Here is an 18,276-nt window from a genome sequence, read left to right on the forward strand (position 1 = left end):
AACTACATTTTATGACAGCTTAAAAGCCTAGGGAGCCCGAATCATGGATCAAAGAGCATCAACGTATAGCCCACAAGATAGCCTACAATTGGTCCCAGTGTGATAAGCATGTTATCAACATAAAGTACAAGAATAATAAAATCAGATCCATGATGGTGAATGTAGAGAGTAGCCTCTATACGGCTATTCTAGAAGTCTAAGATGCAATACATGAGAATGGTATACAAGTATAACACGCCTATGGAGTCTACTTTAAACTGTACAGCAACAAGCCACGCCTTGTATTTATCCACAATGCCATCGCTATGGTGCTTGGTCCTAAAGACCCACTTGACTCCAATCATCTTCCTATAAATGAGCTGTGGCACAAGTTTCCAAGCACCATTCTACTCAATAGCATCCAACTCCTGCTCTATAGCCTTCTTCCAAGGCTGTGACTGCAAAGCCTCCTTCACAAAGGCGGGCTACCTATCCTATATGGCATGAGATGTCAAACTATAGTTAGCACAAACAAGCTCAGTGGAATGTACCCGGTTCCTTCGAAATTGTTGCAACCATCCTATGGTCCACTCCTCAAGAACTCCCTCAATCCCTACATCATGGTGTATCACATGCCCAATGAGAGGGAGGCCAATACTCCCCTTGCTGCTCTATCTCTAATGAAGTCTCCAAAACATCCACTGGTGCTCACCCCCAAGAGGTAAATCCAATGGTGAAGCAATCTCCTCCTCCACTAATGGTGGAGCGTCAAGAGGCATAGGCTCCAAAGGCATTGGTTAGGTGCCCAACTATCACCTGAATCTCCGAGCACAAGATGCTAAACACCCCCGCTATAGCTAGAAACTCCATGAACTGAATATCTCCACTCATATATATCTCCCATGAAACAAGATCATAAAGCATGTATCCTTGTGAAACTACAAGCTGTAACCCACAAACACTTCACTTTTGGAAGCCAGCTCAAACTTATCCCTCTATTTCTTTGAGATGTGAACATAAGCATCACACCTGAACACCCTGAAATATGAGACATCTAGCTTTAGACCAAAATAAGTCTCAAAAGGTGACATACCAGCCACAATCAATATAGGAGATCGATTAAGGATGTGGACAGCAATGGCCACTACTTTAGCCCAAAGACATTGGGTGTCTATCGATACTCCATCATAGTCCATGCCATCTCGATCATACTACGATTTTCCCACTCCAATATGCAATTCTCTTGAGGTGTGTTCATGTTGGTAAACTCGTAGTGAATGCCACGATTTGCACAAAATCTAGGTAGCTAGAGGCAAACTCTCCGCCTTTGTTGGAATGCAAGGTCTTGAGTTTCCTACCAAACATGTTCTCCTCAAAGATTAACCAATCCTTAAAGTGTAAGAATGATTCAAACTTCAACCCCAAGAAATACACTCATATCATCCTTAGGGACTCCGTCCTCATCAATCCACATAAGTTTGTTGAGAAAAGCTCCAAGGGCTCCTTTGCTCTACACAAAGCCTTATTGGGAATCGCATCTCTATGCTACTTGCCATGAATGCAAGACACACATGGCAAGTGGCTCACCAAAATCTCTAGCAACCCATGCACAAGCTAACCACAAGTTGCCTTCCTAAGATACTTGTAGTTGAGGTGGCCAAACCGAGCATACCATAGCTCGCTCTAAGTCTGTGAAGAAAGAAGAAGAGAAGTAAAGGTTGATGAAGTCCACATCTCGTAGACTCCATTCTCCTCATGACCTGCACAAAGAACTTATCAAGGACCTCCTTTTTGGTATCCTTCTTATCCTTGTCAAGGCAATCCTTCTTCCAATGGCCTGTCTTGCCACAAATATGACAAGTAGACTCCTTGGCTTTATCTTGCTTGGTCTTCTCATCCTTCTTCTCCTTGTTCTTCCCCTTCTAGTTAGAAGACTAACTTCTCAATGCCTCCATCTTGGAAGCATTGTAATCTTTGAGTTATTCCTCCTGATTCAAGACCATCAAAAACAACTCCTTCCACGTAAGTGTGTTTGTCTGCCCCAAAGCAATCAAGGTAGAGTAAAATGAGCTAAATCAAGATAGTAACTGTGAGAGGAGGTATTGCCATGTCCTCCGCGGTAATCGCATTTCTTACATTCTAAATCTGCATTTCCAATAGCCGAAGCTTATTAACATGCTCCCAGATGGAGGCAAACTTAGATGAGTTCAATGTCCACATATGTATCTCTAGAGACACTTGCTTCATCATGATCATCCAATTGTACAGCTAATCCAATTCCAACCATATCTCCCAAGGCTCTATATGGGCCACCACAACCGAAATACAAGAGAGAAATAGAAACAATCAAATGCAAGCATTTAGTTTGTCCCAATGAGCATGTACCTTCGCCGACTCAGCTTTCTCATCAACAAAAAGCTTGGATACATCACAAGCCGTAGGATGGTCTATGGCCTTGCTCATGAGCTCCACCAAATCATGGGACTCCAAGATGGCAAGTATCATTACCTACTAGATGCAGTAATTGTTAGCAGTCATGTTTGTCATGCCTTGTCATCTCCTGCCTGTGAGCCTCAGTCTGAGTTAGACGAGGACATTAGGAGCTCTGACATGTCTGTCATGTGTTATGATGGGGGAGGCTAGTCACTCTTGACTGGCTATCTTAGGATGTGTATTTCTTTTTGGCCTCTTTTAGTGGGCAGCCACTGGCTGTCCGGCCACTTTTTGGTCACTGTTGTGGGGCGCCCATTTTAGGGCATTTTTTGGGTTTGCGCCCATTTTAGGGTTAGGGTTAGGGTTTGTCCTTTGCCTATTTATAGGCAGCCCCCCTCCCCACTTGATCACTTGTCTTCTTGCAGATTCCGACACTCCTTCTCCCCCGTGGTGGTGCTGCCATCATCATCAACCTGATCTGGTGCCCTCACTGACGCTTCGGGCTGCGTGCAGGGACTGATCAGTCCATTTCAGTGTATTCAGCATTCATTTCAGTCAGTGCAGATTTCTCTTCCTTATTTTCTGCTTTCTCTCCCTCTCTCCCTCCGTGTTCGTATTCCCTCTTCCGCAGCGCACTCTCACATGGTATCAGAGCCGAAGGAGAGTACACGGAGCTGAGATTTACGCGGGAGATCACCCAAATCTTTGCGTTTGCTGCTAGCCTCATCCCCAACAGTCAAGGCGGCCCTTCCAGGAGGTCACCATCCTTGCGTTTGCTGCAGGCGCCCCCTCCAGAAGCTGCCACGTGTCACCAGCCTTGCGTTTGCTGCAGGCGCCCCCCTCCAGAGGCTGCCACGTCATCACAAACCAGTTCCTGCTTGCGTTTTCAGTCAGGGCGGCCACTCCTCCAACTGGGCGACACTCCTCCAGTCTCCGTTTTGCTGATCTGGCTGTCGTTCCATCTCCAGGCGGCTCTTTTCCTGCTGGCGACCTATTCCCAGGCTACGTTTTGGTGCTGGCAGCTTCTATCTTGGTGATATTCATCAGACAACCTTGCGTTTTGCAGCTCCAGGTGTTTGTAGGCCTCCCCCGCCTACGTTTTGGTGATTGGTGACCATACTGCTGGTCATTATTCGGCATCGGCAAAGTTTTCTTTGGTGTCTTGCAGATTGGAAGATGTCTTCTCATCAATTTACGGAGTTTGATGACTCAGATGACGAGCTTTTGTCTCGACACTCATCTGAACGGAGGCGTGATTTCTATCACGAGGACCGTCGTCCGGAGTCTATTCCTCTTTCCCGTCCCCCTTCTATTCATGTATCTCGGCAAGCCCCTTCCAGTGGGCCGAAGATGCAGCCTTTGGTACCCCCTGTACAGGTACCCGTACTTCCTCAGCTGCCCAAAGAGGACCGGTTGGATGGCTCCAACTTTTCTTTATGGTCCTGCAAGGTGGAGTGTATCTTGGACTCCTTCGATCTTTGGGAGCTTGTTTCTGTTCCTATTCCCCGGCCTAAGGTGGATCCTGCAGATGGGACATCTATGGATCGTGTAGCCTTATGGGATCGGCTCAATTCTAGAGCCAGATCTTTCCTCTTTCTGAGTTTGCAGGATTCTGTCCTTGTTCATGTTCACAGGTTGAAGACTGCAGCAGACGTGTGGAGAAAGCTCGCGTCTCTCTATCAACAGAAGACGTTTGCCCAACGGATATCTCTCGAAAAGAAGTTGCGGATGCTCGCTATTGATGATAGTCCTTCCATGAAGGACCACATCAACAGATTACAAGGTATGAGGGATGAGCTTGCATCCCTCGGTCGGACGATATCTTTTGAAGACATGGCTATGATTCTCTTGACTCAGCTGCCATCGCCTCGGTTTGATGTCTTCTACACCAGCCTTCTTACATCGAGGACCCGTGAGAAGCTTCTATGGGAGGAGCTATCCCCGCTTGTCTTGGAGCATGACGAGCGACTCAGAGAGGTCAGTGCTAGTGGATCCAACTCCACTAGAGCCTTTGTTGCAGGTTCGGGAGGACAGAAGAAGAAGAAGAAGTCAAAGGCTAAGAAGAAGGACAGTTCTTCAGGCTCTGACACAGATTCAGAGAGCCCGAAGTGCCCACACTGTGGGAAAGGGACACATCCCGAGAAGAAATGCTGGAAGAAGTACCCTCACCTTCGTCCGGGAGCGAAGGGTGGATCTACATCGGAGCCTTCTTCTACCTCTACACCAGCTGTTACCCATGAGTCAGTGTTCCTTCATATCCATGCTTTGGAGGAGGATCCTTCTTCCGTGGCTGCAGTGTCTTCTGCACAGCCTTGGTTAGTGGACAGTGGTGCTTCGAGTCATATGACTCCCCGAGGTGATTTGTTACACGATCTCCGTCCATCAGAGGGTTCAGTCACTGTTGGTGACATTTTATCGGTGCCTATTAGTGGTGTTGGCACATTGCCTTTGTTTCGACCGACCTTCGAGCTCCTTTTCACAGGCCCTACATGTTCTGGATTTGGGCCTTCCCCTCCTCTCAGTTTATGGCCTTACGAGGCTTGGCACACGAGTGATCTTCACCGAGCATGCCGTTGTTATTGAGGATTCTCTTACATTATTGAGGATTCTCTTACAGGAGCTGTCTTATCTACAGGTCGGCAGGAGAGCGAGCTTTACAGGCTCCATTTCCCTTCTTTGATGCAGGGTCCTCCGAGGCAGTCTATTGCTACACCCGTTCCCGCTTGTGCACCTTCTATTCCACAGGTTCCTTCCCATTCCCCACCTTCTCCGGTGGTTCCCTCGTACCCCCCATCCCTTTCAGAGGGGGACGATCTCGGTGATGCGACTGTGGATTCCCTGGCCCCTAGTGTTTTAGAGGGGGATTCCCACGATTGTGAGGAGCTCCTCCAGCGACAGTCTACATCGACGGACTTCATCGTCATTGGCATTCCTCTTGCCACCCCAGGATCTATTTCTTCTTCGGCCTTCAGCCACATCCAGGATCTTATAGGGGTTGTTAGCAGTCATGTTTGTCATGCCTTGTCATCTCCTGCCTGTGAGCCTCAGTCTGAGTTAGACGAGGACATTAGGAGCTCTGACATGTCTGTCATGTGTTATGATGGGGGAGGCTAGTCACTCTTGACTGGCTATCTTAGGATGCATATTTCTTTTTTGCCTCTTTTAGTGGGCAGCCACTGGATGTCCGGCCACTTTTTGGTCACTGTTGTGGGGCACCCATTTTAGGGCATTTTTAGGGTTTGCGTCCATTTTAGGGTTAGGGTTAGGGTTTGTCCTTTGCCTATTTATAGGCAGCCCCCCTCCCCACTTGATCACTTGTCTTCTTACAGATTCCGACACTCCTCCCCCGCGGTGGCACTGCCATCATCATCAGCCTGATCTGGTGCCCTCAGTGATGCTTCGGGCTGCGTGCAGAGACTGATCAGTCCATTTCAGTGTATTCAGCATTCATTTCAGTCAGTGCAGATTTCTCTTCCTTATTTTCTGCTTTCTCTCTATCTCTCCCTCCGTGTTCGTATTCCCTCTTCTGCAGCGCACTCTCACAGTAATTCTCCCCATCAAGCTCTTGATCTTGAGGAAGAGCTGGTAACATGAGGACCTAACAGTCCATAATAGCCTAAAACTCCATGTAGAGCTCAAAAGACATTGTCATCTAGATAACCTGCACAAAAACAAGGGCAGTCTCCTCTGACTCCAAAAACACAACTTGCTAGGGCTTCCTCCACTCATCCCAAACCTATTTCAACCATTGGAGGCAATGAATTTGCAAAATATACACCAAAAGGCTGAAAAAAAAAAACTTTCCTCCTTCATGAACAGTAAAAACCTGCAAAAAACCTCCTTCGCTCCTTTTCTGTGCTTCATAGCTCTTCTTAGCCTAATGTCAATGCACAACTCTCCCACTCGCCCTTGAATGCTGAAAACACAAACTTTTATTGCGCTGAAATCTCCTCTTCAGGACTACCCACGATCAATCAGCCCTTCAATGCTACTCTCATACCATGTCAAAGTGTAGCGAATGCGGAAACGTACAACCTGAATAAAAGAAAATTAGCATAGAGAGAAGAGGGAGAGAGAGAGAGATAATAGAATGCAAAAATCTACAATGAATGAACACTGAAATGAATAAGGGTGATGTGTATAATGGGCTGTCGAGTGTATCTCCACTGAACGATCTCTCCCCACCTAAAAAGACAAGTGAGAATGACCGAGGTAGGCCAAAAACATAGTTAAAAATGATCAGGTTGGCCAATTAAAAACTAGCCAACTACTGCATAAAAACAATTGCAGCAATAAAATAATCAATAAAAATGCTTTGTAAATAATATGCATGCCACCTGGCATCCTGCACAGCTTGTCTAACTTGCCCAACTGCCCAAAACTACAAGAAATCACCTAGTGACTACTTGGAATTGTCCAACCTAATCTAGGAAATGTGTAAATATGCCAAGAGTACTAATTGTACAACAATACACTACCTGTGCCCGTCCATAGGATGATTGAATCTCTAACATGCCCTTCCCACAATGGGGGTATTTGGGCTTCTTTGAATGTGTCGAAGCCCAATGAAGACTCGAAACTTTTTACCTACTTTTTCTTCTTGTTCTTATCCTTCTTGTTGCCCCCCCTCAAACCTACAATAAAAGCCTTAGTAAGGCTGGATCCACTAGTACCAATCTCCTTGAGTCACTCTTCATGCTCCAAAACAAGTAGAGCTAGCTCTTCCCATAGAAGAGTTTACCAAACCCCTAAGATAAGCAAGTTGGTGTAGAAGGCATCATACTTGGGAGATGGCAACTAAGGAGAATCATCACCATATCCTCCAATGAGATCGTCCTACCAAGGGATGCAAGCTCATCCTGCATGTCCTCCATCTTGTTGATCTAATCCTACATAGAAGTGAAATCATCAACACAGCATTCGAAGTTTCTTCTCTATGGTGATACAATGGACAAAGGTCTCTTGATGGTAGAGAGAAGAGAGCCTCATGCACACCTCTCTTGCGGTCTATAGTTTGCACACATGCACAAGGACAAAATCACGCAAACTCATAAAAAGAGCAGATCGTGCTCTAGCATTGAGCCAATCCCAAAAGGGCTACTTGATCCACTGTAGAATCAAAGCGAGAATCCTCCGTTAGTCGAGGAATCGGGGTAGTAACAAGCTCCCACAAATCGTACATATCAAGTATACACTCCACTTTGCAAGACCAAAGGGAGTAGTTTGCACCATCAAGTCGATTTTCTTTGGGGAGAGAAGGGACCACAAGCACTTAAAGAGAAGGAGCCATCACAGCTATACGAGGACCTATAGTATAAGCCCTGAGTCGCCCTTCACGATGGTTGGATTGATGTGATCACCTTATCAGCGGAAGACTGAATAGTCTCCACATCTGAGTCATCATACCAATATTCCCTTACTCTTCAAAAGAACCTACAAACACACTAGGAAATTTGCATTTTGATGTCCAGATGCCCAAACGAGGGCAAATTAGCTACACCTTGTAAAAGGAAGTTATAGTTAAGATTGCAATGAAAGAAGAGAATGGAAGGAGACAATCTGCACTAAACTCCAAAAGAATGCTAAATATAGAGAGGATTGATTTGTCCCTACACACATCCCAAGGCGTTGGTAAGGGCACTGGATCAAGCTGATGACGAAAGGTAGCACTAGAAAATGGAAAAGAGTTCCTATACGTCGCAATGTGCTGAAACCTACAAGAATGATCCTGTGAATGACTAGTCAAGTGTGGAGGATAGTTATAAATAGCCATAATCAGTAAAATCTAACCGATCTGCTCCAATAGGCCAAACATACGATGGCTGCCTGATCATTATGAATAAAATAATCAAGAAAATGTACATCACCATCATAAATGTTGGTCACCCCATCCTAGCCAATGTGAACTCACTCCAAGCCCAATAAAAAAGAAATGCACTGAGCTAGAAAATAACCAACCAATGTGAACACTCCTAAATCCGACTGAAAAAGAAATACATGCTCTAGAAAGAGCTGCCTCCTCCATTTAAAACACATGACAAACTAAGTGTCAAAGTTCCTAATGTACCTATTAGAGACGCATTGTTTGACAAACATAAAAAGCTGTTGTACTTCTCTATTTTCAAGAGCTCGTATGATCGACGTCGACATCAGGTCTTTTACAAGACAGCTTTGTGGTGGCTTGATCACCCATTGCTTAGATACTCATGGTCCATTCTGATGGTCATTGTTGTATGTACTATGATGAGTCATTATCATTGTATATTAGATTGTACTAGACTAGATCACCCATAATTTGAGAGAGGGGGTCAACAAATTAGTCAGCCCATGTGTCAATCTATTTGTGTTTCACTAGGCTGTGCTTTTTTTAAAGTACGGATTAGTGGGGCGACAATTATTTTGCCTTGTTTTATAGGCAACTGGTCATTTTGGCTAGTTGACTACATTTTTTGGCTCTTCAAATGCTCACCAACTTGATCTAGATTTTTTGGCTATTTATAGCCAAGCTTCCTTCTCCTCGCACACATCATCAACATAGCTTGCAAATCCTCTTGGAGAGAAGGAGCTGGTGCCAATGCCCACTTAGCCGGTGATTCACTGTTGTGCTTGATTATCTCATGTCTTGGTATGTGGTTTCCATTTCCTAAGCATTCTTCTAAGTTATTTCTTTGCAGTGCTCTTCTCTATCTTTGTGGTCTCTCTTCTTTGTAGTGTTGTACAATCTATTAGGTGTCTAGACTAAAACATGAGACTGTTGCCAGCCACCAAAACAGGCTGGCTGCTTAGTTAACAGGCTGCCAAGCTGTGTAGAAAGGCCACCAAGAGAGATGAAGCTTAGGAAATTGAAACACAAGGATCGGTCAATCTAGGACAATAAACACGAGCACAGCAGCTCCAATCGATCAAAGTGCAGCAATTCAGCACCTGTACACAGCCAAACACAGACACCAAAAGCACTGCGACGTAGCAAGCTAGACATTTGAAACTATATGAGAGTGCACAGCGGAAGTGGAAGCAATAAAAAATGCGGCACGAAACACAACACCATGAACAATGAACAAGAAAGAACAATGAACTCAGCAAGAACTCATGAACAGGTAATGGAATCATAAAGAAAGCATGAGAACAAAGTACAATACCAGTAAGGTAACTAGTACTTTGATGACCAGCCACAATGCCCCCAGCCCCTCTCTCCAAAGCATGCAAGGTGATGCCAAATACAATACGAAGGAGTGGGAGTCCATATTTATAGGCAAGAGTGATGCCTGAAAAGGCAGCAGATCAGCCAGCCTCAGAAAGGCCAAAATGACAAGTCAGCTGGTGCAAAATTAGCTGCCCAGCTAGTCAATGTGCCGCCCACTTAAGCCTAGTGAAATGCACACGAATACAGTACCCATACCCATGACACGTACAAAGCTAATGGAACCAGTTGTTTCAAGTCTTACTACACTCATTGATTCGGGAAAAATAACAGGCATATTTCCCTTTCCCTCGGAGGATGCTTCACAATATCAATGGGTTAACAATTCCCTGACAACACCACTTGCTATCAACCATGCAAGTTAATGTTTTTCTAGTCAGTTTTCAAAGGGTCCCGGCACTGGCTATCACAAATTTATGAGCGTTTCCCAACGTTGGCAATCTGAAACACGGCGATCTACTGCAGGCTGTTGCATCACATAACAGGTTCCATCTCTTGGGGAAGAAACCGAGACACACAACTTTTACACAGATCCATAACTAGCAATAATTTTCAAATACACATGCCATGCAAGTTCTTCACCCTTCGCTCTCGCATTTCAAGGCTGTAGAAACACAGTGCTACCATGGAAGGTGGGAAGGGAGTCTCTTATTGTGCGTCACTTCGTATATTAAGCGAATTGAAAGTCCGTGAGTTTAAGCTGAAACACCTAAAATCACAGCAATGCGCACGCTGCAGGCGGACCGAATGGTGGAGGCGTACCTGTGACGAGTAAGACGCGCAGAGATGGCTCCCTGTATCGTGTCGGTCTCGTCCCCCAACCTTCTGAGCTGGACGCCTCTCACCTGTATGCAAGTTCCAATGTCATGCCGCCTGCGCCTGCAGGAAAATTTACGGGTAGACCACATCCATGATGTGGTCGTGCCCATTTACGGGTCGACCACATCATGGGCACAGCCCATTCGGCCAGACGCTCTTGGAGTGCTCCAAAATAACTAGGGTAGAGGAGCGAGTAAATAACACCTTGCTTGAGGTGCATCTCTCTCATTCAATCCATGGAAATTTACCAACTTTTTTGGCTCATATTAATTGCCGATGTATCGCCACTCCTTAGCAAAAAAAAATTTGTGTCGTAATGCTTCTGCATGTGAAGACAATAGCCAAATATAAAATCACGAGCATCAAAAAACGCATTTTACAATAATAAAATGTCTTTATTTCAACCATGTAGAACACTAGCCCAAACACCTTTGTCACATAACTAATCCCAGCAATATCCTAAAAAATATCACCTGACTAGTATCCATTTTTTTAACTCGCTCCTCTACCCTAAACTTCACAAGGGATTCTAGTTCCCACAAATGTGTGTGTGTCTCTCTCTGTGTGTTATCTGTAAGCTCACCACTGAAAATATATAACTACCTTGCCGCTTTCAATATTGAGGAAGAAAGTTAACAATGTATATTGCACTATAATTGTTACAAATTAGTCAAGGAATAGCATTTTGGTAATAGTACAAAAAATTGATGTGAAATGTAAGTTGGTAGCTGTGAACCATCACCGACAATAGGAGGATACATTGGAATTGTGTGGCAAGTTAAATATTAATGTGAGCTGATAGTGAAAAAAAGTTTACAATATTCAAATTACAATACAAATCCCATGGTGAAGATGTGATATCGGTACCCACAAGCCAACATAAAACACTAGTTAGTAAGGACCAAAGAATATTGACGAGTCGCAGGTGTCGAGGGATCACCTCGATTGTCATCCCCTTCACACCATGTTGATTGTACCTAATTAGAATATTGAGAAGCCACAGAGGTTACTGGAAAATAGTAGTTGTCTTTTGTCTTTGAGTGTGGTCTAATCACAAAAAAAGATTGTATAATGATGAGACCGAAATTGCCATTTTAAAAGGAGATTGCCTAATAATATATCATATAGTGGAGAGGTAGGATATAATGGAGAGATACGATTTAATGATACCTAAGATAGGCGTAAATGCGAATACTAATATTAACTCATTAGTTGCTTTAATAAGTGTGATAATTAGCAAAACCTAGTTAATTATATAGATAAAGAGGAAGTATGGGACCATCTCTCACAAAAGTGGCTACAAGAGGAAAGATTCACTTAGCATGGGATGGATAGCGATAGGCGAGGCTAAGTGCATTGAGTCTAGAGGAGGAGACTTATATTTCCAGGCATGAGAAAAGAGAATGATAGCTTAGTGGTAAGCCCGAGAAGCAAATGTTGAGTCGAGAGGGGGAGAAGTACATTTCAGGGCATGAGAAGAGAGAGTGACAAGTTAGTGGTATGCTTGAGAAGGTGTGACTTATATAGGCAACTGTAGTGGTGCCTGAATCCAAAAAATAGAGATAAGGTGGAAAATGTCAAAATCTATTTTATCCACACATGTAGTGTAAGAGTGGGAGATTAATGAGATGACAATCTGTTTATTCCGTTAGGATTCTGCCATGGCAGCAAGAGTGATGGGGATTTGTGGATGCAACTGCAGCAGTTTATTATTGTCACGAGCCTAGCTATTGTGGCACATGCAAGTGAGGTGGAGTAATGAGTGTGGTTGTTTCCATTGTTAGAGGTGCCATGTGTTGAATTACCACAAACATTATACATATCTCTTTGTAATGCAAATAACTACCATGATTACTGTAGTTAGATCAAGTTTGTAATCATAGACATGGCTTATGTAGGTGAGAAGGATTAGCTACAACGGACTAATGTATCGTATCATAATGGTGATGTCCAATAAATCCTTTTTTATATGAGCTTACTTAAAGGATGTGAAGTGCATTCATATACTCATGCACAAGCGTGTCCGTGAGATAGTGTAATAGTTGTTCGATAGAATGGGCATTTATTGATAGGTTTTAGGGTGCCATTTGCTATCCTAACAATTTGGTCATCCCAATAATTTAGAATGTGATGCATGTGAAGTATGGACTAATGATAAAATTGGAAGTAATGGTCGTAGGGACTAAAGTAAGCTAGATGGTTTCTAAGTATGGCCTAATGATAAAGTTGGAAGTAATAGCTGTAGGGACTAAGGTGAGCTAGATAGTTTATAAGTATTCATAGTGCTATGGCTCATGAATTTCTTAGGAGGGTCAAATAAAGGCTTTAGGGTTCATAACAAGAATTAATGTTTAATATGTTGAATTGCTCTATTTGGGGGAAGGAGTGGCAACACCTATTCTAAGTAGGAGGGGGCAGATATAACTTGAGCACTTGGTAGCATTCCATTGTCACATGTAAGGTAGGTAACATATCCCACGTCTAAATAAATTATCATTTTATTAACTAAGGAAAATTTGTGTTAAAAGAATATGAAGTTTAACATTGTGTGTATTCAAGTTTGCTTAATAAAAAATGTTTAGTTGTAGAATTATAACATGCTTGTTACTTGGTCACTAATGAGTGTCATACTAAATATGTTTAAGTATTATTTATATTTATAGGAGGGGGAAGTGATGGTACATATTATGTGTGGAGATATATGGTTTGGGATGTTTATTCTAAGGTAAAGATTTATGTTTCTTGAAAATTTTTAGGGAGGAGGAAGTGGTTATGTTGACAAAGAGGGTAGTTCAGTTTCATGAAATACAGTTGTCTATTTGTATAATGAAAAGCAAACAATTAGGCTATTAGATAACTAACAGATGTGTGGATGCACGAAGTAACTAGTGAGGATATTTATGAGAATAAATGGCAATGGATCCAACTGGAGAAATCTATATCTAAAAGGGATCCATCTCCTTGTAGTATGTTTGTCCAAATTTGCAATCATAGTAGAAGTAAGGCAATTGTATATTAGAGAGGAAAAGAAATGTGTAGAGACGAGCATAAGAATACCCACCCTAACCTACATGTTGAGGGAACCCTAGGAGTAGGTAGGTGCAACATAGAGGGACCTATCCACTGGCTAAATCCCTTCTATGCACACCTTCAAGGAGTGTTCTTAAATCGAAGATGTTGAACATAAGACCTGGAAAATAAGCCTCCATGTTTGGCTTTTTGAAAACCATTATTGCAAATTTGAATGATTTTCATCCTAGTAGAGGCAAATAAATGCTTCCTAGCCCGAGTTTGTTGAATATAGGCAAGAGGGAAATTGCAATAAAATAATATTGTGTGCCCAATTCAAAGGTCAATCACCTCTATGAATGAATCGAATTGGTTCAAATGGGAGAAAATTTCTCTTGCTAAATCTTTTCAAATGATGCTCATCTTTAGAGACCATTATTTCCAAGTTGAGGAATGTAGTGTAGACCGAAATATAATGGCAATTATTGATAAAATAAAACGTATTATTTGAATAGTTAAGATCAATGAGATCTTTAGGATGAATATAGAAGATAGACTCCTTGTCTTTGATTGTGGTATTGAAGAATATTAGAGGGCTTGGAACATTCATGAGAAGAAGGTCATCATAGTAATGAAAGCAATGTTGAAACATCTTTAGAATGTCCCATCTTAGGAATTCATCAAATTTTCTACCATTAGGTTCCTTGTGAGTCTCGATGGACACATAAAGGCCATATGGAGATGGATAATGATTTGCCTCAAACATTTGCATACAAAAAGGTCCTATTAGGTGCATGGTGCGTGACAAAGAAGAAGTCCCATCTTAAGCAAGCCTTGCATATTCTTCAGCTATACTGAAGATAGATCCTTTTCTCCTAAAAATATAAGCTTTATTTCAATTGAGATAGGGGCAACTAAGGTGTAGGCCCCAAAATTCCAAGTTTTGTTGTTAGAGTGTGTGCAAAAAGTGAGTTTTTGAGTAAGCTTTTCTAGGCAACCTCCATTTCTTGTTCCACATAGTCCACTTATTCCTCTTCTTCTCTTGGGTCTCTCTCTATACATACATACATACATACATACATGCATACATGCACATATATATATATATATATATATATATATATATATATATATATATATATATATATATATATATATATATATATATATATATATCCCTCTCTCTCTCTCTCTCTCTCTCTCTCTCTCTCTCTCTCTCTCTCTCTCTCTCTCTCTCTCTCTCTCTCAATTAGCAACTTCTCTCTTTCTCCCCCTCTTACTCACACACAATATCAAGAAAGCAATATTACCTCATTGTTACTCAATCAATCCTACACATATACATTCACATGCGGGCATGCATCTACATTCCATCCCTCCCTCGATATTTTGCACATGCTTTATTTGTGCATCTTATAGTATTGCAATGGAGAGAAGGCCTATCCACAATTTGCTTCACTTGCACATTCCTCTCTCTTTCTCCTATTCTCTCTCATCATCATTTCATTGCACTTCAAAATCAACACAATCAAATAATTATGAAATTAAATATGCATTGTGCACATCCAAATATCAAGCGAGTTCCATTGTTGGAGGGTGGAATGGTTGATCTCTAACAAAGTCCATGATTGAATCATGACAGCATGCCAGCTCAGTCAAGTAGGAAAGCATGTACTCCAAGAGGACAGTGTCCATGGGATTTCCCTCAAATGGAGGTGGGTATATAAAGGCATTGGGTGGGTTCCTTTGCATCTTCTCCATGCTATCATCCACAAATAGTGTCATTGTTGGCCTAAAGTGTGACCAATTAATGTCATCAAAACACTTCAAGAAAAGGGGCTTTGCATAACTCGTTCTGGAAGAAGTGGTCATGGGAGTTGCTTTGCACTTGCATTGTCTATATTGAAATACAAAGGTTGGCGCTTGCTTTGACAACTTCACACATTCACTTCTAGCTAGTTGGAGTAGCCTGCTCAAGTTGTCCTCCCTTATATGAGCTCCAAATGGAAATATCAAACAATGTGGACATTTTTTTAAAAAACTTAGCAAACCCTGGCCGCAAAATCACCTAATACCTACCCACTTCTAGGGGCTTCACCGGTAATGATCCCTTCTGCTTTGGACGCCCATGTAGAAGCGCCCCATTCACATCGAACACAATTAATTTTCGGTTTGTGGGAGGAAACGATACAAGTGCACATGGAAAGGTGAGCATATATATATTGGTATGACGATAAAGAGAACTACATTATGGTCAAATGTTGTACAAGTTTATGTAAACATGTTATCTTCACTTTTAGAAATCTTCCATCTTTAGAAAAGTGATACGAACATATAATTTTTCTATTGGAATCTAGCGCTACTAATGCAAGGCCACCACAACCTACATTGCGATCTAAAATGGTGTCCCCTTCTTTTTTGTATATTTGAAAAAAAAAACTCTAAAAACCCCTACCATGTTGCATGCCATCTACAGTACGTGGTATTTATATAAGGAATTAGGAATCTACTAAATGCCTAGAAAACATCTCTATAGTAGATTAACAACATTGGATCTCATATTAGCCTCTCACTAGGGATCTTGATGTATCTTGCACCCACTCATTCATAGTAATGTTGTCTTTTGTGAATTTTGAAGGGATAGTTCCATTCTATGTGACATCCAATCGCATGTACACTAGAATATATATCATATATGCTTGCATTTAAAGCATAATATACTAAATTTAGCAATTGCACTAACTAAATGGAGCCAACAAGTGTGATGCATAAACATTAACTAGCATGACCATATCATGACTTTAAAACCCTCATCTCTCTACCTCCAATGACATAGACAAGCATCTCACAATGAACAACTTGAACCATGCATAAGGCCCAACACTTCTGCCCAAACTCCATCCGTCAATATCCATCCTCCACAAATTGCTCGATGAGCTCTACCCAAATGCATGGCATTGACTGACTTCACCTCAATATGGGAGTTCCATGATAGAATTCCATCCCCTGATCCATGCATGACACTATCTTTGCGGAGACAAACCACCATGATATTGCATGTTGTATTTGTAGTTTCTTTGTCAACGTCGATCATTTTGTGTTAGTTGACCTCCTCCAAATCCTCTACCAATTAGGAGAATGCCTCACATAGTTGATTGTTTTGTAATGTATTTTCTATCTCGAATGGGTCACAAAGAACAGTACGCCACTCCACTTTTGCCATCATAGCATTATGGGAGACCTTGTCTTGCAAGGGGGCTTCCACGTGACTTTCAATATGGACCTTTGCACATTGACCTCACAATTAGTAATATATTATTCTTTTTTAATGTTGCTATAGATAACATTCTTGAGACACATTTATTCACCTGTGTGTGAGGTTGGCACATCCTCCACTATTGTACTGGAGTGTGTGAGACAATGTCTTGCAAGGGAGCTTCCACTTGACTTTTAGTATGGACCTCTTCACATTGACCTTACAATTAGCAACATATTCTTATTTTCAGAATGTTACTATAACTAATATTATTGAGGCATGTTTGTTTACTTATGTGTGTGGTTGGCACATCCTCCACCATTGTAGGTTCATAATCTTGAATTGTATCCCCCCCTACAAAAAGATAGATCATCCTTATTGACATTATATTGTGGGAAGAAAAAAATCACGAGTCACATTTGTTTCATGTCCCTTGGCATTGCTAGTCTCCATGTTCTTGCATTCTTTCCTTCCCAGCACAAGACGAAATATCACTATTGATATCATGTAATAATAGAATGTTTTTAAGCTCTCACATCATCTGATCACGACATGTGAAATTCATGAGCATCGTTTCTTTACCTCTATGCATTCGTGCCATGTCTACTGTCATTGTAGATCCAAGAAATTTAGTTCTTTCACCCTCTATATAGTGCAAAACATTGTTGTTATTACTTCAATGATGAACAAAGTTTACATGCTTTCACATCATGAGTTTTTTGCATAAGCAAGCTTACCATCTTGGTGCTCTATAATATGTGTTTCAGTGGGATGCAATGTCATGTCCTTGGCTATCCCCTCATCGCTTTCCATTGTTGTCATGTGTCTCTCTATAGTGGTGTGTAATGTAAGCCTCTCCATCGCAAGATCTGGATGAACTTCCTCTATCCTTCTATCTATGCCAATGATATAGACCTCCTTAGTGGTGCCTTCTACTACAAATCAAGTCCATTGGAAAAATGGCAAGGGATGGAATAATACATATCCTTGGGAACAATCTATATGAATATGTAATAGATGGCAAACTTGCAACTTCCAGTGGTCTTACCTCTGCTACTTGAGTGCATTGTTCATTGCACCATTGGGATTGAGACATGCTCTACAATGATATCAATCACGGGGCCTACATGGTCAAGTGGTTATGATTCATGTTCAATGTTATAAATTTACTATAGGATTACAAGAGATGTCTTCGCGGTAGTAGTTTAAAACATCAAACCTTTCAAGAGTGGAAAAACCAAATTAATTGGCGAAGAGGGTCGATCTAGCCTTTCTTCAACAATACTAGGTGTTTGCTTGCTCTTTTGCTTTCTTTTTTCTACTAATGCACTACTAGTATTAATTTCTTGTAAACCTATCATAGTCTCTTTACTTGGAGACAACAAAGTACAATATACCCCTAAGAATGTAAGCCATTTACTTACCACGACTTTAGAACCTTGTGTCTCTTTAGTTTGTTTTTTCTTTGAGTATTTCTAGGACAAACCTTTCTTGTTGGAGGGGTATTCACCTTTTGGCTAGTCAAGGAAGATAGGGCATCTCTGATATAACTTCTCATCCCACTTGTGCTCTATCTGCT

The 18,276-nt window shown here is 41.9% G+C and overlaps 1 protein-coding gene across 2 annotated transcripts in view; it reads right to left on the bottom strand.

Moving 5' to 3' along the window:
* LOC148034806 (Transducin/WD40 repeat-like superfamily protein) overlaps positions 1-10,546 on the bottom strand; it is a 35,987-nt gene extending 25,441 nt beyond the window's left edge. The window contains exon 1 of one of the 2 annotated variants that reach the window (XM_087679780.1): positions 10,376-10,546. The gene's annotated coding sequence lies outside the window, so the exon portion shown is untranslated. The remainder of the gene's footprint in view (positions 1-10,375) is intronic. The other variant, XM_087679779.1, reaches the window with a different exon arrangement.
* Positions 10,547-18,276: the final 7,730 nt, after the last annotated feature.

Source organism: Lygodium microphyllum, chromosome 6 (assembly GCF_053477565.2).
Source record: "Lygodium microphyllum isolate KBCC chromosome 6, Lygodium_microphyllum_v1.1.10, whole genome shotgun sequence".
Taxonomy (NCBI): Eukaryota; Viridiplantae; Streptophyta; class Polypodiopsida; order Schizaeales; family Lygodiaceae; genus Lygodium; species Lygodium microphyllum.